Source organism: Ornithodoros turicata, chromosome 5 (assembly GCF_037126465.1).
Source record: "Ornithodoros turicata isolate Travis chromosome 5, ASM3712646v1, whole genome shotgun sequence".
Classification (NCBI taxonomy): Eukaryota; Metazoa; Arthropoda; class Arachnida; order Ixodida; family Argasidae; genus Ornithodoros; species Ornithodoros turicata.
Window position 1 is genome coordinate 17701065 of NC_088205.1, and position 25865 is coordinate 17726929.

The window sequence follows — 25865 nt, forward strand, 5'->3', positions numbered from 1 at the left end:
GGAGCTGAATGCTCACAGCCCCCTGTGGGGCAGCAGAAGGTTAGACGTCAGAGGGAAAATGCTGGAAAACGTTTTGATGTCAAGGTCAATTTGCTTGCTCAACACGGGACAAGCTACTTACGTTAATGCAGCGACACAAAGCTTTTCTTCTCTAGATATCTCGCTGTGCAGTTCCTCGCTGTTTAGCAGTTTAGACTGGGCAGTTGAACAAAATCCACGAGGGAGTGACCACTTTCCTGTTATCGTGAAATTGTGTGGTGCTACAAATACACTCACAACACGACCACCCCGATGGAAACTAGCACAGGCTGACTGGGGTTTGTTCCAAAGGGAAGCCAACCTCCAGTCCTCTTCTTTTGAACACATGTCAGTCGAAGAGGCAAACACTTTAGTTACAAGCACAATCATAGATGCCGCCAAACAATCTATTCCACAGACATTGGGTCGGCTCCCCAAGCGTCCAAAACCTTGGTGGACTGACGATTGTGCAAAGACTAGAAAGGAACAGAATCGTGCCTGGGGTACCTTTCGTAGATACCCCACATCACAGAATCTTCTTGCCTTCAAAAAAGCACGTGCCAAAGCAAGGTGGACACGAAAGCAAGCAAAAAGGTCTTCTTGGCACAACTTTGTTTCTTCTTTAACACGTGGAACCCCATCAAAGAAAGTATGGGATAGGCTCCGGAAAATTAAAGGAGACTACCAGAGTTTTTCCATTCCTCTCCTTCAAGTCAATGGTGTTCCATGTCAGAGTTTAGACGAACAGGCGGATCTCCTAGGTGAACATTTCCAAAATGTTTCCAGTTCTGCACATTACAGCAAAACGTTCTTGTCTGTAAAGAACCGTGCAGAAAAGCAAGTCATTTCAACTGTGGGTGGTGAAAATTATACATACAACCAGCCGTTCACAATGGTAGAGCTCCAGCGAGCATTGTCCTCAGTGAAGGTCAGTGCTCCTGGTCCAGACAGGGTCACCTATTCCATGATCGCCCACTTATCAGAGGAATCCAAAAGGTGTCTTCTAAACTTCTTCAACAAAGTCTGGGATGACGGGCAGATGCCAACAGCCTGGAAGGTAGCAACTGTGATTCCACTTCTGAAACCTGGCAAAGAAGCATCAAATCCCACCAGCTACAGGCCCATTGCCCTCACCAGCTGTTTGGGCAAAACATTCGAAAGAATTGTCAACAACCGACTAGTATACTATCTTGAATGCAATAACTGTCTGGATAAGTACCAATGTGGATTCCGAGCTGCACGTTCAACGACAGACCACCTTGTTCGCTTGGAGACTACAATCCGAGAAGCGTTTGTCAGGCGGAATCACTGTGCCTCAGTATTCTTCGATTTAGAAAAGGCATATGATACCGCGTGGAGGTATGGTATCATCCGGGATCTGTACTTTTTAGGGATACGGGGCCGGCTTTTACGCTGCGTAATTAACTTTCTCCAAGATAGAACTTTCAGGGTCCAACTGGGCAGCACTCTGTCACAACCATTTCTACAGGAGAATGGAGTTCCTCAGGGCTCCGTGCTTAGTGTGACATTATTCATTGTGAAAATGAACTCTATAGCCACTGGAATTCCTCCGTCTATATTGTATTCGCTGTATGTTGATGACATTCAAATCTCTTACTCGTCTGCAAATTTGGCAACTTGTGAGAGGCAGTTACAACTAGCAATAAACAGATTGGTTAAATGGGCAGACCAGAATGGATTCAAGTTCTCTTCGGAAAAGACTATCTGCGTTCTGTTTACCAGGAAAAAGGGACTACTTCCAAACCCCACACTTTCCATAAATGGTAAGGACATTGCTGTCCGAGAAGAACACAAATTTCTCGGAATGGTTTTTGATAGAAAGCTTACGTTTTTGCCGCACATCAAACAACTAAAAGCAAAATGCATAAAGTCTTTAAATCTCATGAAAGTTATCGCTCACAGGTCTTGGGGAGCAGATAAAACCACCCTCCACAAAATATATGCATCAGTAATTCGGTCCAAGATGGATTATGGTTGTGTTGTCTACAGTTCTGCTCGTACGTCAGTCCTCAAGTTAATTGACCCAGTACATCACCAGGGCCTGCGGTTAGCTCTTGGAGCTTTCCGCACCTCACCAGTGGAAAGTTTGTACGTCGAGTCCAATGAGTGGTCTCTGGACAGGCGACGGGCTTACCTCACTATTCTTTATGGTCTTAAAATTAAAAGCCATTGTCAGAATCCAGCTCTGCCTTGTGTCCAGGACACTCGGCTTCAGCGACTGTTTGTACACAGACCATCAGTGGTATGGCCTCTTAGCATGCGAGCTTTGCAATATCAAGACTTTTATAACTTTCTATATCAGGATTCCTGGATCCTAGAACAGGGCGACGAAAGTGCTCCTTGGCAATCACAACCACAGTTCAACTATTCCTTAACTAAATACAATAAAAAGGATACGTCGCCCTTAGTCCTTCAGCAAGAGTTCTTCGAATTAAAGGATTCCTTTGGCGACCACACTGAAATATACACAGATGGGTCACGGACTGCTGACAGCGTTTCCTGCGCCATGGTATCTGCAGCAGTGACACGGTCGCACCGTTTAAATCCAGCAGCATCCATTTTTACTGCTGAAGTATACGCACTGATCTTGGCACTTAATTTTATATTGCAAACAGGTATTAAATCTGGAGTAATTTACACAGACTCTCTTAGCTCTCTGCATGCTATGAGTAGTCTGCATGGGGCTAAGAACCTTCTAGTTCATAGAGCACGTTCTTTGGCCAATAGGATAATAAACAGAGGTTATAACTTAACATTTTGTTGGGTGCCCAGTCACGTGGGTATCCCAGGAAATGAACTTGCAGACCGAGCCGCAGCAACAGCTCTTTCATCAGAAATTACCCCATTCGACATCCCTTTCCATGACTTCAGACGTGCATTAAAAAAGGCCATTAATGAAAAATGGCAGCAGTTCTGGGATGAACAAACTCGGAACAAGCTTCACCTCACGAAACCACACATAGGGCATACGGTACATGCAATCCAACAACGCCTCCAGGAGGTGCTGAGACACAGGCTCAGAATTGGGCATACATTTTTGTCGCACGGCCACCTACTTCGTAGAGAGGAGCCACCGCAGTGCACCCATTGTAACGAGCAACTCTCCATTCTTCACATTCTCATCACATGCCCACAACACGAACCTCATCGGCAGCGCTACTTCACTGAATGCTACAAGCATTGTACACCTCTTCACCCAGCACTGCTGTTGGGTGATGAGCCTGTCATTCCTTTTGAGAATGTTCAGAAGTTTTTTATCGACATAGGCCTGCTTGGGAGCCTATAGCTTTTTAGTTACTTCCGCAAGAAAACTTTACACACACTTCTTTTAACTACATCAGTATATTTTTAGGTTGAATTTCAGTCACCTTGTTCTGATAACTTGATTCATCTGTGTTTATAACCGTGTTTGGCGCATTATGACCTTTGTCGTCGCTGCGCCATAAAAACTCTAATCATCATCATCTGTTTTAGAGCCGGATACAACCGCAAAAAATATATATTCGCAAAAACAGAGTAAGAAAGAAAAAAGAGGGAGGCGCGCTTTACTATTGGGCACTTGACGTGACGTCGCAGACTAGCAGCCGAGGGAAAGAACTCCCCCGGCCAACACCGGCTATAGTCAAAACCTAATTGCTTTGGCGACGTGACGTAACAATTAGGAGTCCGCCAATCACGACGGCGCTTTCAGCGGCCGAGACGCTAGGGTTATGCCAGGGACAACCCGGGCCTACGTTAGCGTTTCTGTGCAAGCAGCGCTTGTTCCACATGATACCCATCCAAATTGCGTCATCATTCTAACGCGCTTTGATTGGAGACCGTTCTATCACCTGCTACGGCAGTATGCCCTTTCTTCTGCCAGTTCAAACTTCAGTTGCCTAATCACGGCGGAGATCTCGCAGGCCCAGTCTATGCCTGAATAGTGAATAGTATACAGAGGGAGCTACCATCCAGGCACTTTAGCGTAGATCAATGCGTAGCGCCCCTAGCGGATCATGCGGAGGGGACGCTGCATAGACATTATACACACGAGTTCACATAATGTAGGAGGTGGTTGCGACTGTCATTACATAGAATCCTGCAACCGGCTCGTCTCCCAGTTAATCTGCCTGCTTCATATTCAGCAACATCGTTTGATATTCCGTTTGCCTTCATGCTGTCACTGCCTTTCCTTCATTTATATTTTTTTGCGCTTCAAAAGCGGATTATTTCGAGGCACCCCCTGGCGTAGCCTAAATCAGCGAACCGATTTAATGACTTTTCGTTTTTCCTACAGGGCCGAGGCATTGAATCTTAAAAGGAGAACCAAAGGAGCGGCCAACGCGGAAGCGACCTCTCCTATCATTTTCTTATTCACTGCGTGCATTTGTGGCTGTTGTTATTACGTGATAAACGAGAAATAAGGTCACGCAGAACGGATATTACAGTGTTGCGAACCGCGGAAAGGTCGCCTTCATAGTCTGAAGACCCGATTGCTCTGTCTGGGGGCGTTTCACATTCACGCTCTGAAAAGTGCGCTACACTATGAAAATTACAGTTCGGCTCTTGTGGCTCTCTGAAAGCATTCTAAAGCCTTGTAGCACGACGTTAATACACAATATTTAATTATCGACACTAAAATTATCAATTACTTCCGTGCCTTGCTTCAAATTTAACAACTCACTTGTATCTTTTCTCTTACCAACTGTAGTATACCGTATGTAAAGTTCCTGACAAAAACAGTCATCGCTCTTTTTAAATCAATGACACATACGATCCTACTTGTCTCAAAGCAGCACAGAACATCTTGTGCCATAAAACACCAAAACACCAGCACAGAACATGCAAACACAGCACGAAAAACAGATCATGTGTCTCGGCACTACTTGGCCTTAGTCACTGTTGTGCCATAAAGCACCAAAACACCAAGCACTCAACCTAAAATTATAAATTACAAACAACGGACGTGGCCCGTGTATGTTAATATAAATTAAGCTCAGAGCTTGGGTGCACGGACGGACGGACGGACGTTTCCCTCGCAACACTCCTTGGCCCCGTGCAGCGAGCTAGCCGGTGGTGTGTCACAAAAGCGGTGCTCCGCTTTCTGCGTGATACGGGCCTCCTAGGCTCCCTGTGAGCCGGGTTTCTTTTCCATTATTTTCTTGTTTTTCTTTCTTTCTTTATTTGTCGTTTGTTATGTTTTATTTCTTTTTTTTGTTTAGGGAATAGCAAGCCGCGTGCTGCATGGCTGACCTTTCCCCTTTTTATTTTCATTTTACCTTTTTTTCTGGCAATAAATTCCCCCCTCTAAATTAAGATAAAATGATACAATTAATATGCAGTAGCGCTATGTAGTAGCACTATTTGTGTGCTGCCCGACTGCCACGATAGTTGTTACGTTCCGCGACAATTGTGTCGACAACACAAAAGATATGACTAAATCCTTTTCTGTCTGTGTGTGGGGGGGGGGGGAGCACGGCACTAAGACTTATTCATAATGTTATTCACACAAGATGCGAATACCCAGATTAAGATAACATAACGGAATCTAAAATACATCTTTATTATTCTGGCGGGTATGAATTTTGGATAAACCAGCGGCATGGCCGAGTGGGCTAAGGCGTCCGCTCGTTGGTGGTAACCAAGGTCGTGCTGAAGACTGGGAGGTGGTGGGTTCGAATCCTACCGCCGGCTGTGCTGTCTGAGGTTTTCCCTGGGTTTTCCGAAGACTTTCCAGACGAATGTCTGCACAGTTCCCCCTGAAGTCGGCCCAGGACGCATACTAATCCCCCTGTCCCCCACTCCTTCCTGCTGTCCTCTCTCCGTCTGTCCACATCTGTACGCCGCTCATAGCCACAGTTGCTTCGCGGCGCTAACACGCAATCAAAGAAAAAGAAAAAAGAATTTTGGATAAAGAAAAATGCCGAACACTTCACGCATGAAGCGTATCGAACAGCTTGCGTGACGCTAAAAAATCTGTATGGGTTCAGAAAGAACCCAAGAAGGAAAAAAATGAGTAAAACGGGGAGGTAATCGCGGCTTCTAGTCCCCTAGACTGCCAATTACCCCCCCTTTTACTCCGCAAGACTGCAAGTAGTCAGTGAACTTCGCAGATGGTCTCCTGAACCTGAATGCAACACTCTACGTGAATATGTGCTCTTCGTGAATTTGATAGAATATAACCCGACTATGTAACTTAGCTGACTATCCAACGTTCCGGCCACACAGAGTAAGAAATAGTTGGTGGTTCTTTGTTGACAAATTGTGCCCTGTGCATGCCGCAAGATCTTTTATCGCGCGACATATCACGCTTGACCGTGTAATTCAAGTATTTTTATTCATACACATGAATGGTGTATACCCAGTGATGGCCAGTAGTTAACTACATGTAGTTAAACTATTAGTTAACTACTTTTTAACTACAATCAGGTAGTTTATCAACTACTTGCAGAAATGTAGTGTGCAACTACTAGATGCCTCCCGTCAGGGTGTTCTAAGACACCTCTGAAAGTGCCACGTGACCTTCTGACGCCATCCGCTCAAATGTTGCCTGCCTGCGTACTCCTGATGATGGCCCAACAAGGCCGGAACAGCTGTCCAGTACTGGCATGGCGACGTTTGACTTACAAACATATGCTATACGTGCAGCCAAAGAGCCCTTGCTAATTTTCTTTTCCCTTATACACTTGACTGGCTTTGCACTGGGCTTTCAGAGGTGTCTTAGGACACCCTGACGGGAGGCATCACGTGCCACGTGACCTTCTGACGCCATCCGCTCAAATGTTGCCTGCTTGCGTACTGCTGATGATGGCCCAACAAGGCCGAAACAGCTGTCCAGTACTGGCATGGCGACGTTTGACTTACAAACATATGCTATACGTGCAGCCAAAGAGCCCTTGCTAATTTTCTTTTCCCTTATACACTTGACTGGCTTTGCACTGGGCTTTCAGAGGTGTCTTAGGACACCCTGACGGGAGGCATCACGTGCCACGTGACCTACTGACGCCATCCGCTCAAATGTTGCCTGCTTGCGTACTGCTGATGATGGCCCAACAAGGCCGAAACAGCTGTCCAGTACTGGCATGGCGACGTTTGACTTACAAACATATGCTATACGTGCAGCCAAAGAGCCCTTGCTAATTTTCTTTTCCCTTATACACTTGACTGGCTTTGCACTGGGCTTTCAGAGGTGTCTTAGGACACCCTGACGGGAGGCATCACGTGCTACGTGACCTTCTGACGCCATCCGCTCAAATGTTGCCTGCTTGCGTACTGCTGATGATGGCCCAACAAGGCCGAAACAGCTGTCCAGTACTGGCATGGCGACGTTTGACTTACAAACATATGCTATACGTGCAGCCAAAGAGCCCTTGCTAATTTTCTTTTCCCTTATACACTTGACTGGCTTTGCACTGGGCTTTCAGAGGTGTCTTAGGACACCCTGACGGGAGGCATCACGTGCTACGTGACCTTCTGACGCCATCCGCTCAAATGTTGCCTGCTTGCGTACTGCTGATGATGGCCCAACAAGGCCGAAACAGCTGTCCAGTACTGGCATGGCGACGTTTGACTTACAAACATATGCTATACGTGCAGCCAAAGAGCCCTTGCTAATTTTCTTTTCCCTTATACACTTGACTGGCTTTGCACTGGGCTTTCAGAGGTGTCTTAGGACACCCTGACGGGAGGCATCACGTGCTACATGACCTTCTGACGCCATCCGCTCAAATGTTGCCTGCTTGCGTACTGCTGATGATGGCCCAACAAGGCCGAAACAGCTGTCCAGTACTGGCATGGCGACGTTTGACTTACAAACATATGCTATACGTGCAGCCAAAGAGCCCTTGCTAATTTTCTTTTCCCTTATACACTTGACTGGCTTTGCACTGGGCTTTCAGAGGTGTCTTAGGACACCCTGACGGGAGGCATCACGTGCCACGTGACCTACTGACGCCATCCGCTCAAATGTTGCCTGCTTGCGTACTGCTGATGATGGCCCAACAAGGCCGAAACAGCTGTCCAGTACTGGCATGGCGACGTTTGACTTACAAACATATGCTATACGTGCAGCCAAAGAGCTCTTGCTAATTTTCTTTTCCCTTATATATATATTTTTTTTTCACCTGTGTATTTATTTGCGGGACTCTGTTGCGGGCTTGCTCTTTTAGTCCCGATGTAACTGTGAAAAAAAAAAAAGAACTTATCATGAATTAAATTTATCTTGAATCTTAAAAAAAAATAGCGACTATTTTTTGTGGCAACGCATTTAGTCCCACAAAACACTAAAATTACTCCCTTTTCTTTTCTTAGAGCTTGATGATAATTGGGGGTTTACGTCGCGAGACAACTGAGAGCATGAGTTTTCTTAGAGTATAGCATAGACCCACTGCCTCGGCCTGCTGACCTTTCCTCCTTTCTTCTGCTTCAATAAACATATCCCCCCCCACACACACACACTGGCTTATCGCGTGACTTTCCTAACTTTCATAGCATAACTCCATTTCCATAGCAGCCTATTCAGCGCTACAGCATAAGGCGAACGACCCGCGGCGCGCCATAAAATAAAACCTTTCCTCCCCAAAGCCTAATGCTGCATTCGACGCAACAGCCGATCCCAGTCTTCGGGAGCTAATGCACACCTTGCACCTTCAGTTTTGTCGGACTAATTGGGCTCAAGTTAGCGGCGGCAACGTGACAGGCGAGACGGAGGCTGTTCAATAGGGGACCTATCGATGACGCCGACGTCTCTCTCTCTCGGCGGCGTCTCAGACGGAGGGAGAGAAGGGTGCGAGCAATGACCGCCCATCCAAACGATGTGCCTTTGTGTTTTAGAAATGCTTTCAAGAGCGCCAAGGAAAAGTGGAAGGTGTTGTTTCTTTACGGTTGTAAAGGAGAAGTTAGCCTCTGAGCTAAACTCGTTTTCTAGGGTCACTATACTACATTTTATGGTTTCGTGACAGAATTCTTGTGTAGAAACAGCATTCAAACAATATCTTCAACCAGTGGCACGGCCGAGCAATCAAAAGCGACCGCTCGTTCGTAGTAGCCAAGGTCGTGTATCGTGCACTGGGAGGTAGTGGGTTCGAATCCTACCACCTGCTGTGCTGTCTGAGGTTTTCCCTGGGTTTTTCGGCAGACTTTCCAGACGAATGTTGGCACATGTTCCCTTGAAGTCGGCCAAGGACGCACACTAACCCTCCTGTCCCCCACTCCTTCCTGCTATCCTCTCTCCATCTGCCCACGTCTGTGCAGCGTTCATAGCCACAGTTGCTCCGCGGCGCTAACGCAGAATACTTTTATTTTATTTTATAAATACAACGATCAAAAGGTTTCGGGTTAAAATTCGGCCGTGTGACGTCACCGACTTAGTGCTGATTATTATCATTTACGAATAAGAAGCACACGTGCTAATACGAAAAGAGACGAATCTTTATTTTTATACCGCGCAATTATTTGATGACGACACACATTTCGAAGTCGATCTCTGACGACCCGCATCCCATTCTGCGGAATTATTTAACTCTGTACCGGTTCAGCGATTCGGTTCGAGTGTCATGTCACGCGTGGCAGGTACAAGTGCACCCGTACCGAAGGTACGATAACCCCTCATTCTATTTATAGTCTGTGTAAGTGGGGGCTTTTCCGACTCGCTAAACAGATGCTTATCCTAATTTAGAACTCACAAAAAGTCTCCAACACTCATAAGAGGCTAAAGCTGCACTATCCGCGGATGTAAGCCGATGTCCGTAAAACATCTGCGGATACGGACATCAACAAGGCGAATCTGCAACCCATCGGATTGTGCGGATCAACCCTGCGAAAGTGTCAGACCTGTTTTTTTGTTCGCACAGCGCATCAACAGTCGCCTGCAAGCGTTTTCGGCCGGTATCCTTTTTCTTCCGAGCAAAAATTTGTGTTGAAAATGAACGACTGCATTTGGAATTACGTGTACCTAGTTTGTGCACGCAGATGTTAAGTTTCTAGCAATGCAAAAATAAGATCGTGTCCCCGAAATATGCACAAACCCGATTGCATCTCAACATATAATCATGTACGTATTTATCATTGGCTTTCAGGAATGATCGGATGCGGATATGAAAGTGAGCCAGGGCTGCGGACGGATACAGAGGACATGGCAAAAGTTTCATCCGCGCGCGGTTTTAAATAAGGTGGGTGAAACGAGAGCAGACACCGTGTGTCCCCAGGCACCACAATGTACTGAAAGTCGAGTGCAATAAGAGTGCACGGGTATAGGTGGAAGGCCTTCAACAGACTCGTGTAACTAAAGAACATTGATAAGACACATACCGTCCACCCCTATTGCACTCGACTTTCAGTGCATTGTACTGCTTGGGTCGTGTGTCGAGAAAGTAATAACACACACACACACATAAACAGACGATGATGAGACCAAAAAACTTATCCTGTTTATCTGGAAAGTTCCGCGTGTGGGTCACATGCATGCAGCGCGGTTCCGCTTTTACCAGGCTGGGTGGATACAGTATATTTAGGGAGTGACTTTTTCGGGTTAAATGCCTTTCTTAGACTCGGGGGGGGGGGGGGGGGGGTAAAAATCGGGCGCTATTACTAAAGCTGTAAATCGGGGAGAAATCGGGCGATAATTGTGCCTTCGGGTATTATCGGGTGTTTTTGTTTCTCCTCTAGTCTATCAAGGATTCCTTTCCTAATCTCTTTTTTGTTCTTTTGTTGTTGTTTTTGCGAGATTGTGACCTTTCAGCGGTAATCACCGAAGGCATAGACAGTGTTGACACACCTGGGTGTATTGCTTGGAAAGTAACCCATTCTTCCATATGTTACACGTGACGACCTTTGTTCGTCTTCAGTGGAAACGTCACTTGAGGATTTCATAGTGACTGGAATTCGGGGAGAAATCGGGTTTAACCCGAATTGGTCGGAGGTCAGTTCGGGGGGGAATAACCGGGCGGAATCGGGTTTAACCCGAAAAAGTCACTCCCTAAGTATATTCAGTCGGTGGTAGTAGCTTGGTCGGTTCGAATCCTACCACCGATTTGGTGACCCTGAGGTTTTCCAGGGGTTTTCTGGAAGGCGGCTTTCTACTTCGCCCTGCATTTTCTCCGTCTGTCAACTCCCGTACACCGTTCATCACCCTAGTTGTTTCGCAGTGCTCTTTGAAAGCAGTAAGCCCTTCGATCGCAACCACGCTTTCGGCAACCCTGGCCGTGAATATGAGCCGCCTTCAGATGCACGCGCAGGCAGGAAAGATCATAGAAGGATAGCACGTTGTAATGTCCCATTCCCAGTTACGGACTCCTCGCCATAAGGACGGTGGGTGTACCCACTGGTTGGGCTATATCCACATCCAAATATCTTAGTCCCGCGAAGAAGTACACGATCATAATTAACACAATGATCCCCGTCAGACTGCTTCGAACTGGACTGTCTTGCCGCTGACGTTTCTACCCGAGACAAAATTATTTTATCAGTATCGAATCAAGAATGAAGAGGCGACAAGGTCAAGGTGCTCTGCAAGGACACATCAGCCAACGGCCATCCGGTACATTTTTGGCACCGATTCGCCGATGGCTATCAGAGGCTCCGCCACTACTTACGCACATCTGAGGACACTTCACTGCATAATATATTGTATTCGACAAAAAGAAAGAAAGCGTGGCTTATCGTTTGGAGAACCCTAACGATTATGTAATCGGAATTCGCCCAGTCTCTGTTGACATGAACCTTTCTGCTTATCCTTTCCTCTCATCATCTTCGTCTGCTCATGCTTGCGTCATACGAGGAGTGCGCGTGGATGTCGTACGTCAGTACTCCGGCCCATGTAAAGACGCGGTCACAGCGCGCGCGCGCGCTAGAGAGAGAGAGAGAGAGAGAGAGATGTTTGAGAGAGGCACCCCCTCTAGAAACTCCTCAACTCCTTCTCAGAGCACGTAAGTGAATGAGTGATGGTGACGTCACTGACTCAAGTAGCGCCGCGCCGTGTGTCCGTAGCAAACAAGTTATCGGTGGGGCAGCGCTGTAGCGCGCGGTTGCTTGTACGTCACACTGACCAGACTTGAAAAGGCAGTTCTTTATCCCTTCTTCTGTGACGTCACAGTTAGACTACGCACGGAGCCCTCTTGAGACACCTTTCGGTTGTAATCTTTACCTTACGATTTGACCGCGAGAGAAAGCGCATAAACACTCGCACCTGGTGTTGCAAACTTACAGCGAATTTAAAGTGTCTCGAATTGAAATGGTTCAAACTTAGTGCTTTGCCCCTACTGGGACAGAACTCGCGGTTTGGAACACACAGTTGTGTCACATACGCGTACAGTGGAATGCGTGAGGAACAGGATAAACACGAATCCATTAAACACGATTGTGGGCATGAGAAAGTCTTCGGGCGACACGGGTGAAAAGATATTTGCGGAAAATGTACGGTCATTCCAAAGCAGATGCCAGAAATAGCAGACGACACCCACGAACGGTCGCTCCTTTTTCTGTTTTCCCTTTTCTGATGCGTCAAACAGGAAGAAATGAACCGAAAAGAAGCTTGCAGTTGTACCTTATTCGGAAATAGCTTTCCTGGCGTCTCAACGAATGTTTTGCCTTGCCGTCTGCTACGCTAATGGCGCCATAGGCGTAGCAGACGCCATTTGGAATTCCCGATTTTTAAAACTCAAAAGCCGCCTTGTCCACAAACATAGACCGTAAATTGTTATAAGTAAAAAATGCTATTTCCGTACTTATTACCCAACACCTTAGACTTTACGCTCAGCATGCATTCCTAACCGTCATGTGCTCTCTCCATCTCGCTTTCTGCGCTGTCGGTGCCAGTCATAAACAGCGCCACGTTCCACTGCAGTGAACACTGTATGCTCACCGATATGATGTTTGACATGCGTAGATCAGTAGCCGTGTGACCCTTTCACCCCCATCATCCTCGTGGCCTCGTTTCTTTTTGTATATTTATCGCCTGTCTGTGCGTTTGAGAGCACAGAGAGAGAGAGAGAGAGAGAGAGAGAGAGAGAGAGAGATGGCTGTGCGATGAACCCAAAAGAGGCCACAGCTGCGGGGAAACGAAAAGACGGATGCCTCAATGGGAGACATTTTCTTCTAGCAATCATTCTCGTATAGGAAACTTCAAGGAGAAAAAGCTTGCTGTACATGCGGGCGTGTAGATGTATGGATGAAACCAATTGATTTGGAACCGGCCACCTCGGCGTGTATCTGTGTGCAGTACATAGTAATAGTATTATGATTTTATATTAACATTATATTACGGTATATTGACTATGTTTCTTTAGACTTATGAAGATGTTTTACGAAAACAACAACAAATACACTGATGATGATGAATGGGGAAATTCGCCACCTGGGTTGTGGCGCGCTACACCAATGCCGACGGGACTGCGTGTGATGTAAAATGACAATGTGGAGATGAGAGGGAGGGACGGTAGCAAGGCCGCACATCGGGATTAAAGAATATGGAGGAGGCCGGTGTCTTGCAGAAAATCCAGGAAAATCTGCAGGGCACGACGGTGTTGCAGGATGTCAGACCAGGGCCCAAGGACTGCCGCCAAAGTGAACGGAGCGGCAGTGATTGGCTTTTATGAAAAGCAAACCGTAAAGCTGCCAAAAACCGTGACATTTCATTTTAGGCTAATTAACTGAACGTACCGCGAAAGGGGAGCGGCACATTGTCACAAGTAATTCCGGACAAAAGTAAAATGCAATTATTTGCATCGACGTAAACCTGCATAACAAGTTTTGCGTAAGGGGGGGGGGGGGGTAATAGACGCGCGAATGTTGGCTCGGACGTCACGGCAGGCGTCTCCGCCAATCAGGAAGCGTGAAAGAGGTCACATGCTAACGACTACCAATGGCAATGGCCGGAGCTCTGATGTCAGAGCTTGACGAGCACGTGTGTTCATGGGTTTATAACTCGCAAAGTACGACACCGTTTTGGAGAAATAATAATTTTTCCTCAATACTCCAGTGTGCAATACAATGGCTGCATGATGTAATGAACGACGTCTATCAAATCCCTTTATCATCAATATATTACTACTATTAATCAATCAACCAATTATTACCAATCTATTTATTATTGTTCTACTAGCTGAGACACACCTAGAGTCACGACCATATTACTGCAATCAGGTTGCTCAGACACGTATACGTCTTCTTCCGCGAATGACGTCGTGTGCTGAGATTTCGGCACGCGTTAGAACACCCTCAAGTGGGCGAACCCAAGACTGTGGCGTTGCTCACAGTTGTCTCGCGACGCAAAGTAACGAATTATCAGTTATTACCTGTAGCTTTTTATAAGCTCGCTGCAGCTGGTGTAGCTTGTCGCTCTCACGTTTCCATAAAACGTTCAGAAGAGTGTCACTCGATGTTCAGTGTATTTAAGTCTTGCTGTCCAGCCCATTTCAGCAAGTCTTCTACATGTGTACCATAGTCGTCCTTTCAGAGACGTACAGTAAAAAAGCGGCAGTGGCATTTGGGCAGTGGAGCATTGCCCGTTCTTTGCAGATCTGTCTGATCGAAGTCGAGTTCAACGTTTTTATGAAGTCTCGTCGTATCGCTCAGCTCCCTTTATAGGCGAGGCCGTGCACGGTCACAAAGATGAAAGATCCATTAAGAACTGTGTACCTGCTTACAAGCAAGAGTATTCGCCTGTATAGTGGATGAACGAAGCTCGTGGACGGCGGCAGGCTTGGACGGTACTTTTTTTTTTTTTTCACGCCGTAAAAACGATTTTTGCACTCTAGCATCTTTGGGGCCATAGAAATCTCACGGAGAGGAAAGAGAGGAACTTGGTGGAACTGGGAAGCACGTATACCCCATCCTTGACGCCGAAGACGCACGAAAAAAGTCACATGGTGACAGTGGAACGCAGAATAAGCTTCCTCTGCCCCAATATATCTCTACAAGGCACAGTCCAGTGGGGAAATCGGGATGTCCGAGCAAATCCATGCTATAGTATGGCGCCACATTAAATCGAAGAACGTTGCTTCAAGTATGCGGAAACGTGTTCGGGTATTTCGAATCCGGCGTTCGAATTTCCGACTATTCGCAGAACCTCCGTTTTTGTTGACGTGGCACTAATAGGGCACACATGTCGACCGTTGCCAACCCCCCACCCCCACCCTCCCCCTCGCACAACCGCCACAACTGCATTGCGACCTTGCGCAACGACATCCGCTGTAGACAAACACGCGCCATATACGACGGAAGTCCGCCCGGAGTCGACAAGACCTGCAAAAGGTTACAGCACCAATTAAATTCGCTTCCTTTCCTGATCCATGAACGGAACGAGTGATATGACACCCACTCGCAGAGTTTAGCAGCTTTCCAACTCGCAAACTTCAATAAAAAGGCACACAATGGAAGCTACCAAAACCTTTACATGGTTAAGGAACAAGGGGCCTTCTGCAACCCACAATCCCATTAGCAGATGACGGACAGAGATTCAGTTTTGGGTTTAGCACTGCTCTTCTCCTGTTACGAAACTGTATTGTCTCTCAGTCCAGCTCCTGCTCTGCGGGCCTTCCCAAAAGGGTCTCGAAGTAAAGGTTCACCAGAATAGGCGATGCGGATATTTCCTTTTTCGAATCGTATCCGGCGAGCACTGGTTTCGTTAATCCCGATTCTGTGTGCTATGGACCTTTTTCACAACGGCCTATGCTCATGCGCATAACGCATATGAGGCGCCGGAGATGGTCATCTCCGTCTTTACTAGATGGCGCAGGGTGGGGACGACAGAAGCGGGGACCAATGGGGAGACCGCACGAAAGGCGCGAGCTCGTCGGTCCCACTTCGGACCGGTTTTGGTCCTTTGTGCTACCCACCTGGATTTGTTTTGACCCGCTCCGAGAGTGGTTCGCTGGAGAGCCGCTAGGATACTACGCGTCCTTGGTCCACTTCACTGGGGATTGTACCGATATTTGCCTTCCGACGAATACCGCGGAGAAGTCCGCTTTTTTACGCTCCCTACATACTGCCACGCGTACTAGTCGTGAAGTTTCTTTCGAAATGCGACAAAGACTGCCTCTGCTCCTCTCGACACTGCACTGACTCCTGACGGTGTGACCTTGTGCGGCCTTTGCTGTGCGATGTCCTCCTGGTTTTCTGTTCGTATTCTGGCCGTCTGCCCGTCGCTAATCGAGGTATCCAGGGTCTCCAGCGAAATGTCTGCCTTCTGCTTGGCACCCATCTTTTTCTCTTCTCGATTTCTCTCTCTTCGTTTCCTGGGTTTTGGGGGACAACAACTTTGGTAGACGTAGTTCATCGCACCCATTGTACTACACGACAGAGTACTGAGGAAAAATGAATTATTTTTCTCGCTGACGTAGTGTGCGTGATAGGGACAGACCTCCGCGTCAAGCTCTGCATGGGGAACGACAGCTCGGCCATTGGTTCTCGAACGCACGTGACCTCGTAGTCTGATGAGCACGCAGTACATCCAAGGACATTCATATTCTCCTTCTATTCTCTCTCCCTTTAACGTTTCAATATGTGCAATTATTGCGGGAAACCCAAAAATGTGCAACTGAACGGCAAAACGTGCTTCACACTGTACACTTTGAGTACAGTAACGCCGGAGAATCAAGATAACGAAGAGGCGGACGCGTTGCTTCGCGGGAAAAAAAACACTACTGGGAAGGAAGTTGCACATTCGAAGCGTAATTATCGTAAGCTGAAGGGTAATGTTTTCGCTTGGAGTACAACTGAACCCGTATATGTGCAATAAGGTGTAATAATAAGGGGATAAAATAGTAACAAGTGCAATAAGGTAATAATAATGTGTTCGAAAACAGCGGAGGCTCCATTTGAGCAGTGAGGCGATTGCAGTAGTTTCGTCTTTTTAATTAAGGTATACAATAAATGTATCGCATGCGTCTGCTATCGGCAATGCGTCCGCGTGTGCGACTTAGTGATAAAAATTTGTTCCATGTTTTGGCATTGTGCCGAAGGCGTCAAGAATGCGGCAGGCCCACCGCTGGCGACAAATTTTTGTTACGCGGTCAACCGTCTCGTGGTGCTTTTTCAGCTACGGTCTAGGGTTGGTGCTGGGGAGGGTGCAGATAAAGTAGCCCCACATTTTCGCACATAGCGCGTTCCCTCCATACCGTACGAACTTCCGGCGGCGCACGACGGTGCATTTATAACTTCGCTCCGTGTATTTCCAGTAGGACATGGCCGAGTAGCACAGTTGCATCGCCCTACCGCTGGGGGTGCCACTCACGCAGAAACAAAACGAGATCTGGTACGCCTAGCGGTAGCTAGACGCAACTGTGCCGTGACCGCCATATTGTCTTCTGGAAATGGAAAATCAGGATGCACGGAGATCCACGTTTCCATGGATAGCTTGTTACGTGGAGTTTGGTTACTACGATTTTTTTTGTTTGTTTTCATCCGATAAATGCGTCATCCCGCGCAACCGGAAGTTCATGCGGTAATCAGGGAACGGCATACGTGCATAAATGTGGAAGATGAAAGATGAAAGTCACTGAAAAGGTTAGCCAGCTGTAGGGATCGAACCCACATCTTCTGGATGTGGGGCTACTTTATCTGCACCCACCCCGTATATGCGGTTATTGTTTCCACAAAGATATCGCTGTTAGGAAGAAAACAAGCGTGTGCGTGTCTTGGCTTTTTAACGTGCATATTACGCAAATCGGACGACGATCAGCATTTCCAATGAAAACATCTGCAAGTAACTGGGAACTTGAGTTTCGTGGAAACACAATCGACTGCTGATATTTTTTCTCTGTTCCCGTGGACGGGTAGAGCCTATGACGTGATGTTGACCACATATGTCATAATCGGTAGAAGCGTTGTTTTCCATTTGCATATCTCGCGCACGTACGGTACGGCAACGGAAATGTATTGCGCAACCATCAGCAACTCTCTACATTATATGAGTGGCGTGAGGCAAGCACAAACAGCACCAATGGCGAAAACGCTGAGTGAAATGACCAGTAAAGAAAGTCATGTAAAAGAAAAAAAGACGTAAACAACGGGAATTGGCCGTTGTGTGAAAAAAAAAGAAAAGATAGCTCATCTCAAAGATTTGCTGTTTCTGACGCATTATGAAAGGATGTGACTTGACAACACAAGAAATTTCTTTGTAGGCAATATTTTTCGAATAAAAAACGCTCCCGAACATCGGCGCGCTCGTTCCCGCTCCACTCACCCTGCAGGGTGAAACGAGGAGGAGGAAAAACGTCACCGGTGACGTCATTACGAGTGATCGCGTTCCAATCGTTCCGGCGCGTTCCGCTTTTCTTCTTCCTCTCTCTCTTTCCCAAGTGGTGGTGGTGGTGTAGCTGTAGCAGACGACGTTTCTGTAAACCAATCAGCGGGCTGCGCCATAATGACATCAAAGCGACCCGGGCGGCTAGTTGCGGGCATTGCCACCGTTGCGCACTGTCGCGATTTTTAATATCAAATTCCGAGATATTTATGCATCTGTCCAATGTTGGCATAGTGCATTTTAATAGGCTGGTCAACGGCTTTGGTAAAAGGTGGTGAGTGCAGTGCTTCTTCAAAGGGGTTGTGAAAATTGACCTTGGAAAATGTGGCTCATTGCAACGCTGTGCACTGTACGCCGGGATACCGAGGAAAAAAAAGTTCTTCCACATCTCGTGGATGACCGTTGCGGCAAACGTCAGCGTCGGTCTCTAACGTCAGATGAGGCGAGAATCTCGGACGTCTTTCTGGTTCTCGTATTCACGTGGTCTCTCCCGTGGCCGCCTCACTGTCGAAGATGCTTGCCGTGATGACTTTGCTGAAGGAAGTTCGGTATTCGCGGAAACTTCCAATGCAGGTTCACATCGACGCAATCACAATCGTCTTTTACATTTCTGCGGGATACCACTGCAATAAGCCACTTCGTTAGCAAGACACGACAAAAATGTACGTGGAACAAACAACCAGTAAAAATGTCAAACAGGCTTCCCAATAAAATGCCTGGCCATGGTACCCGCACTTCTCACGTCACCGGACACACCCATTTCAATAACAAACTGGTAGCCAAGCCCCGGTTACGCCCCATTTCGTCCAAACGTTTATTTCGTCCAAGTGCTCACAACGACCAAATATTTAATTCGTCCGACAAAATCGGACGTACTGAACACTTGGACGAAATGAACAGGCGAGGAGAAACTTGCCCAGCGCGTCCAATACCCGTACCGTCCAATAGCCCGTTTCGTCCAAATGGGGGAATTCCCAAAGGCTCTGCTCCTTTCGGCAGGCGACTGCCTGGCTGCATTCATGAAAGCACAGGCCATTTTGACACTGGGTGAATGGCAGGTGACTGTATTCATGAAAGCAAATGGATTATCGATCAAACGGGGAATCACAGAAAACACAAACCCATTCACAGGACCGCTGACCTACAGTGACCGCCCAGTTAACGATGTGTTGTTTTCTGTAACTGTGTTCTCGCTACGTACCGCGTTTCCCAATGTCAGTGATCTGTCTTGGAAACATCTAGGGATCTGAAAGGAAACTTGCGGCCCTTTTAATTGCCTTTACGTAGACTACTTCGAGCGGCAGTGGCTTACCAAGGTTCATCTCTGGAATTAGTTTGCGGATGAGGACGATCTCCGCACAAACAATCACGCAGAAGGGTGGCATAATTCGCTGCGCATAAAATTCAAGAGCCAACCCCACATGACGTTTTCGAAGTTCCTCGTCGAATTTGAGTCAACCATACACAATGTAAGCACAACCAGGTAAACAACAAATTCGCATAATCAGGGAACATCATCATGATAATTAATAGAATATAGCATATATACTTCCTCGCTTGCTCTCTTTGTATTCATGCCTCTTAGCGCCATTTGCAGGTACGCATTCGGCTGCTGTTGAACGGGGCTTCGCCAGGCAGGAGACGATACAAGAGGCTCGCTCTTCCTTCTCATGGGCGTACGGAAAATACAGCTCAGGGGAAATGATGCTGGGAAACGAAGCACCCTTCACAGACGTAACCGAGCAGTTTGCTCATGTCATCAAGGCATACCTGCAGCGCATGTCCCACTTGCTGGGCCATGCTGACTAATAAGTTAGTTGTTCAAATGAAAAAAAAGAAAAAAAGAACTAAACAGAGCAGGCTGAGCATTCGTTTCTCGTTTTACTCGGTGTATAACATCTTTCAGTGGGAATGTTTAAATTTTACCTTTAACTAATAAGTCAGTTGTTGGAATGAAAAATAAAAAAAAGAAAGAAAAATAAATAAACAGAGCAGGCTGAGCATTTCTCTTTCGTTTTACTTGGTGTATGGCATGGCATCTTTCGGTGTGAATGTTTAAATCCTACCTTCAATCGTAAACGAAGCAATTGTTCACTCGCATTCGGAGATCCCCCTCCCCTTTCGGACGAAACAAGCGTTTGGACGGTATGGTTATTTGGACGGGTTGGTCAAGTTTCCCCCCCTTTGGTTCAGTTCGTCCAATGCCTACTATGTCCAATTTTTTTCGGACGTGCTGAGTACTTGGACGTTGTGAATACTTGGACGAAATAAACATTTGGACGAATCGGGGTGCTACCCCAAGCCCCGATGTAACCAAAACGGGTCACTATTTCCACACCGTGCAGTACTGCAGTGACTCACTCCCACCAATTCTGTCTTTCATCCCCTCTGTCTCTCTTCCCGAAATAACCTTGCCCTTTCGCAGAGGTCGGTGAGAGGGGCCTCGACAGTGACTCATCCGGGTCCTTCTTTTCCTTACAATGTTTACATCACACCATCCAAACAGGTTGAAAAAATAGATCCGCCTCCGCGGCTACTTGCATTCTTAAAGGTCAGCTCCTGGCAAAACTTCCTCACGACGGGGACTAGCATGAACGCCACAAATTTTTCATTCAATTTTACTTCACAGCGTATGCTTTACATCGGCTTAGAGCCTCAGTTATATAGCGGGTAAAATTATAGTAAACGCTGTAAATAAATCAGAGCTTGCGGTCAGACTGCTAACTCAACAGTTGGTGGGAGTCGGCAGACACCACCAACCGAGGAGCTAGCCACGGTGCGAGATCACACATCCCGCTCTCCCGGAGCGATACATGTTCCTGTACACAACATGTTGCGACACACAACAAAACATGATGGCATAACACCAGACGGTATTCAGCGAAATGACCATCTATCGAAAAAAAAAAAAAAAGCACAGTGAAATTGGTCACGGACGGATGTGCCCGACCCCAGTTGGTCTGCGAAAGGAAGTCGCCTCCTTTCAACACACACAGCACGCGCTCTCTAAACCTGATGCTAAATGCAGATAGATTGACGCCAAACAAATCCTCCTTTTATTTATACGGACAAAGCAAAGCAGAGTATATTTAGCTTGGCTAATGAAAGCCGCTCAAAGGTCGGACACGCACTCTGTAACTGAAGCCTCACGCTGCAAGATTTCCGTGTCGTCTGCTTCAATGACAAATGGTTGCCAAGGTCGATTATTTTCGCAGACGACACGGCTTGCGCAAGGAAGCAAGCATTCGGCAGTCTGCAGAATCATTGTCTATTCCATGGCCTTCCTTAATCATTATTTGGACCAATTTATCTGAACATCGCGTGGAGATAGTACCAGAGTGTGACTTTCTATCGCAGTCTGAAAGCTTTTTGTAATGTGGCCACCTGAGTTTCCGACACCAAAGCAGACGACAAACTGGCACATTTGAGGTTATTCAATTTTATGCCGAAACACATGCACAAACGAGGCCTGCGAACCTCTGTGCAGTGCAAAACATTTGCATCGTTACGTAATTGTATGTAAATATTTGAAACGGACGACAGATTGCAGACTAGATGAAAACCTTTCCGCGTTATGTTTCTCCTTCCAGTGGTTCGTGCCTTTTCTTCTTTTTCAAGTTTTTTTTCCCATAACCTTAGGGTGAAAAGTGCACAGCAGACGATAATATCAACACTCGCATATGTGGATGACGTTTATGTGCAGATATAGTAATCCGAATCACTGCATGGCACATCTTTTTACACGATGGAAATTGATGTATGAGGCTGAAAGAAAGGACACACACTTTCTTCGTTAATACAACTTTTTATTCCGCAAACCAAATTTCGAAAACAACAAAATAAGAAAGAAAAAACTCTAAGTGTTGGTCGAACTTTATCGGACTTATCCGAAATATAGTACCGACAGTTATTCGAGAGGGCAACGAATATCCTTGAGATTAGTTTTGAACGGGTGCCGGACGGGAGAGTTATTTTCTTTTCCCAACGCCTCTCTCTCATTCTCTGTTTACATCCGGCATCTGAGGAGGAATGTAAGATGGAGAGGATGCCGTGGCTATTTTGGTCCGCATTCAGTGTGACATATATAGCCTTTATCTGGTTACCTCGCGTTTCAAGGATGCCAGACACACCCATTGCTTGTCTGTTGCACGGAATGATTATTTGCTCGAGAATACTCCGAAATAAACAATTTAAAAATATAACATTGAAAAATAAATCGTTTAAAAATCCACTTTTCAAAATAACTTTCAAAAATCAACTCTGTCAATATCCATTAAACTCGCAGTACACTTAACCAAATCGACCCCTTCAAAATAAATCTTTCAAAATAAATCCTCTCTGATTGGCGGACGGCCGAAGCTCCCTACGTCCACCTCGGAAAATAGTGTGGCTGGCACACTCGGTGGCAACCTCGTGGTGTGTGGGCTGTCGTGTGGGCATATTCGCCAGGAACGACACTACTTTGCAGTACCGGATGTGAGCTTTCTGCGTATTATCCATATGGCATTACCGTATCTGTGAGCTCTGTTACTGCGTACTTCGTCGTGTATTTGTAGCTGATTTGGATTATGTGCTGCTGGGTCTCTGTATTCATACATGTGTCGTCTTCTGCACTTTTAAGCTGGATATTTCAATTTTTCAATATTTCGATTTTTCCAGCTCTTATTAGAATACAAATAATGAAAACTGAAATAAATAGTCATAAAAATGTTGAAATTGTGCATTCCATTGGAGGAATACACAGTCGTCAAGCGGGCTCAAGCTTCGTCAAGCTGGCTGCGCCTTCTCCCTCAGTGTTCATACCATAACTCTTACGTGGCGCAACGTTGCAGGTCGATCACGCCACCTGATCACGTCGTTTGTTCTCCTTCGATATCCTCCCAAAGAACTGTTTTCTTTTTCCTTTTTTTTCCGAAGTCGACCTCGAAATCGGTAGACATTATGTGCCAAGCGTTTATTATTCCTAAGAAGAAGGTGGACCCGCGCAGCCGACGCCAAGAGTCGTGTTTCTCTTTCAAATCGACTTTCAACGGCTCAATGGATGTCCCACTGCGCCATTTAATCGCAGCTTAACCGATTTGAGTTTCATTCATTATTCATAATCACAGCGTCTCCGTATGTAAACCATAACCAGGTTGACTGAATGAGGCCAGGTGAAGGGCATTTCTCTACAAATATGCAAAAATACAGAAAGTATGAAAGCTCGCAAGGTATTTTACAGTCCTCTCTGCAAATGGACTACGAGAAAAATAGTTTGCTGCAGTCCCTGCAGACCATGAGAGAACTGATGTTCTGAGACTTTCATCTTTCATCGTTAATTTCTTCTGCAGACCATGTTCATTGCTAAGCAGACTAAGCCCGCATGCATGGAAGCGACCAATACCGACGCAAATAACAGAAAGAATAAAAGAAAAAAAATCCCAGTTGCAGTTGACACTAAACTAGCACATTTATGTAATATCTATAAATTCCTCAGTGCGGGGACCTATGCACATATGCCATACGAGAGTTCGCATAACAATACTCTATTACAGAAGTACCTTTGCGTCAAATGAGAGAATAAGCTAGATAATACTTCTGTAGACAGGAGAAATGAAAGCAGTGATAGCTTACACAGATGGCTTATCTGAGCGGTACAGATTTGGGACGACGACAATTTCCGGTGCGAGAATACATGGTTATCTCTTGACAAATATTCTGATCTTTTACTGCTTTATACCCAAAAGCTGGATATTGTTCGTCTTTATCGTAAATTATTTGAAGGATACGCGGTTAATAGTCCTCGGACAAATTTGTATCTTATAACATCACGGAGAAGCTATTTCTTGTAGAATATTATTTCTCGACATAAATATCGGGCAATTATTTCGTGGGGAACACAAAGCTAGTACCTCTCGAAAAATAACCCAGTTATTATCTCTCAACAAGTACTCGATAATTGGGGAATTATTTTTCTACGAATACTCGGTGCGCTATTCTTCATCGTGAACCGCTATGAGCAGGATTAATCAATGTAAACGTAGATGTACCTCGCAGTCCCTTCTGTATCTGTACTCCGGTGTTCGAAATACACTGCACAAACGAAAAATGATCGACTGAAAATAAACGAGCCACAGCTAAGTAAACTTCCTCCATTGGACAGATGGGCAAACAATTTGACTGTCATTCACAATCAGGCCGGTATTCTTCCAGGGACAGGAAATTAATCCGATATGATTAAATGAATAAACTGTGGGCGATGTGGACTTTACCTTTTCTTGGGATGCAGCAGTGATACTCCGAGGCAGGTGCGGTTGGATCCACATATATCGGCGCGACATCTTGAGAGGGGGGATATATTTGTATAAGAAAACAGGTGGGAAAAAGAAAGAGAGGGAAAGGTCAACCAAACGGAGTGTCTGCTTGCTATTTCGCAAGTAAATAATCAGAAAAAAAATGAGAGAAGAAAAAAAAAGAAAAACAACAACAACAGAAGGATGAAAGATACATTAAAACAAAAACCGATGGCACTCATGAGAGTAATGTGCATGAAGATGATATGTGAGGGTGGGGCACTGATGAATGGGATGAATGAGATAAAATGCGGATCCAACAGAGCGCCTCCGCGGAGCGCGTGCTGCCGCGTGCCCATTCCGACATGTTTTTCAATCAATTTCGAAACCATGCTATTTGCTTGGGCTTGTGTAATGTTTCTAATACACTGCACATCTGAGCAATGAGGCAAAGGGAGTTCCAGGGAAAATTTATGGTATGGACATGTGTTACTTTACAAAGCGCAAAAGTGTTACGGCTCACTGTCGTGCGTCAAACCTGATTACTGCGTTCGCTGCGCAAACTTACCGTGCACCGCACTAATTCCCACTTTCAGGCATTGCATTTATAAACACACTCCATTCGTGCTTCCCCCTGGTCACAATAAGTTCTCGCAGAACTAATTAATTAAGAACTATGTACGCCATACATTGTAGACAGCGAATAACTTTATTCTGGTGAAACCCTATTTTTGACCGACATTTAATCGCCGAATCGATTTCTGTTTTCATCGCGTTGAACCCAATTTTACCAGGAGTTACTTTCCTCTTGCTTTGCAACTCGAGAACGCCAAGGAAGAAAGAGTCCTATTTCTAGCAGTGTCTTTATCTAATCTAGTCTAGTCTAATGTAAACTAACAGTGTGGCCGCTCGCCCGCAGCACACGTGGATCTGAAACTTTCGGTAAGGGTCACGCCCTGTTTAGATAGCACGTATGGAAACGCCACTAACCACGTTTAGTTTTGCAAACGGCACCCAGAGCGGCGGCGAACAACAGAACAGAGTGCTCCTGTCACTGTTTCTGGTAATGTTGGCTCTATATGTTGTTGGCTGTGTCAGCACCCCGTTGTGCACAAGTATACTTCGGTCAGTCACGTGTACACACTACATAAGTAATTTCGCATCGGTGGGATGCGCACATCTTGCGGAATTTAAAGAAAATCTGTAGAAACATGCCTTCATCGTGTAGAGTGTCGTGCTTACCCTCGGAGTCCATCAACTGAAGGTGACCATGCAATGTCGCATTCACAGGCGGACGCTTCCACAGTGGTAAACAATACATATATAGCCACGGC

General features: G+C 46.2%; 1 protein-coding gene across 1 annotated transcript in view; it reads left to right on the forward strand.

Moving 5' to 3' along the window:
* LOC135394142 (PAS domain-containing serine/threonine-protein kinase-like) overlaps window positions 1–25865 on the forward strand; it is a 225496-nt gene that overhangs the window by 85326 nt on the left and 114305 nt on the right. Inside the window, exon 2 of the mRNA XM_064624685.1 lies at window positions 10095–10187. The gene's annotated coding sequence lies outside the window, so the exon portion shown is untranslated. The remainder of the gene's footprint in view (window positions 1–10094; window positions 10188–25865) is intronic.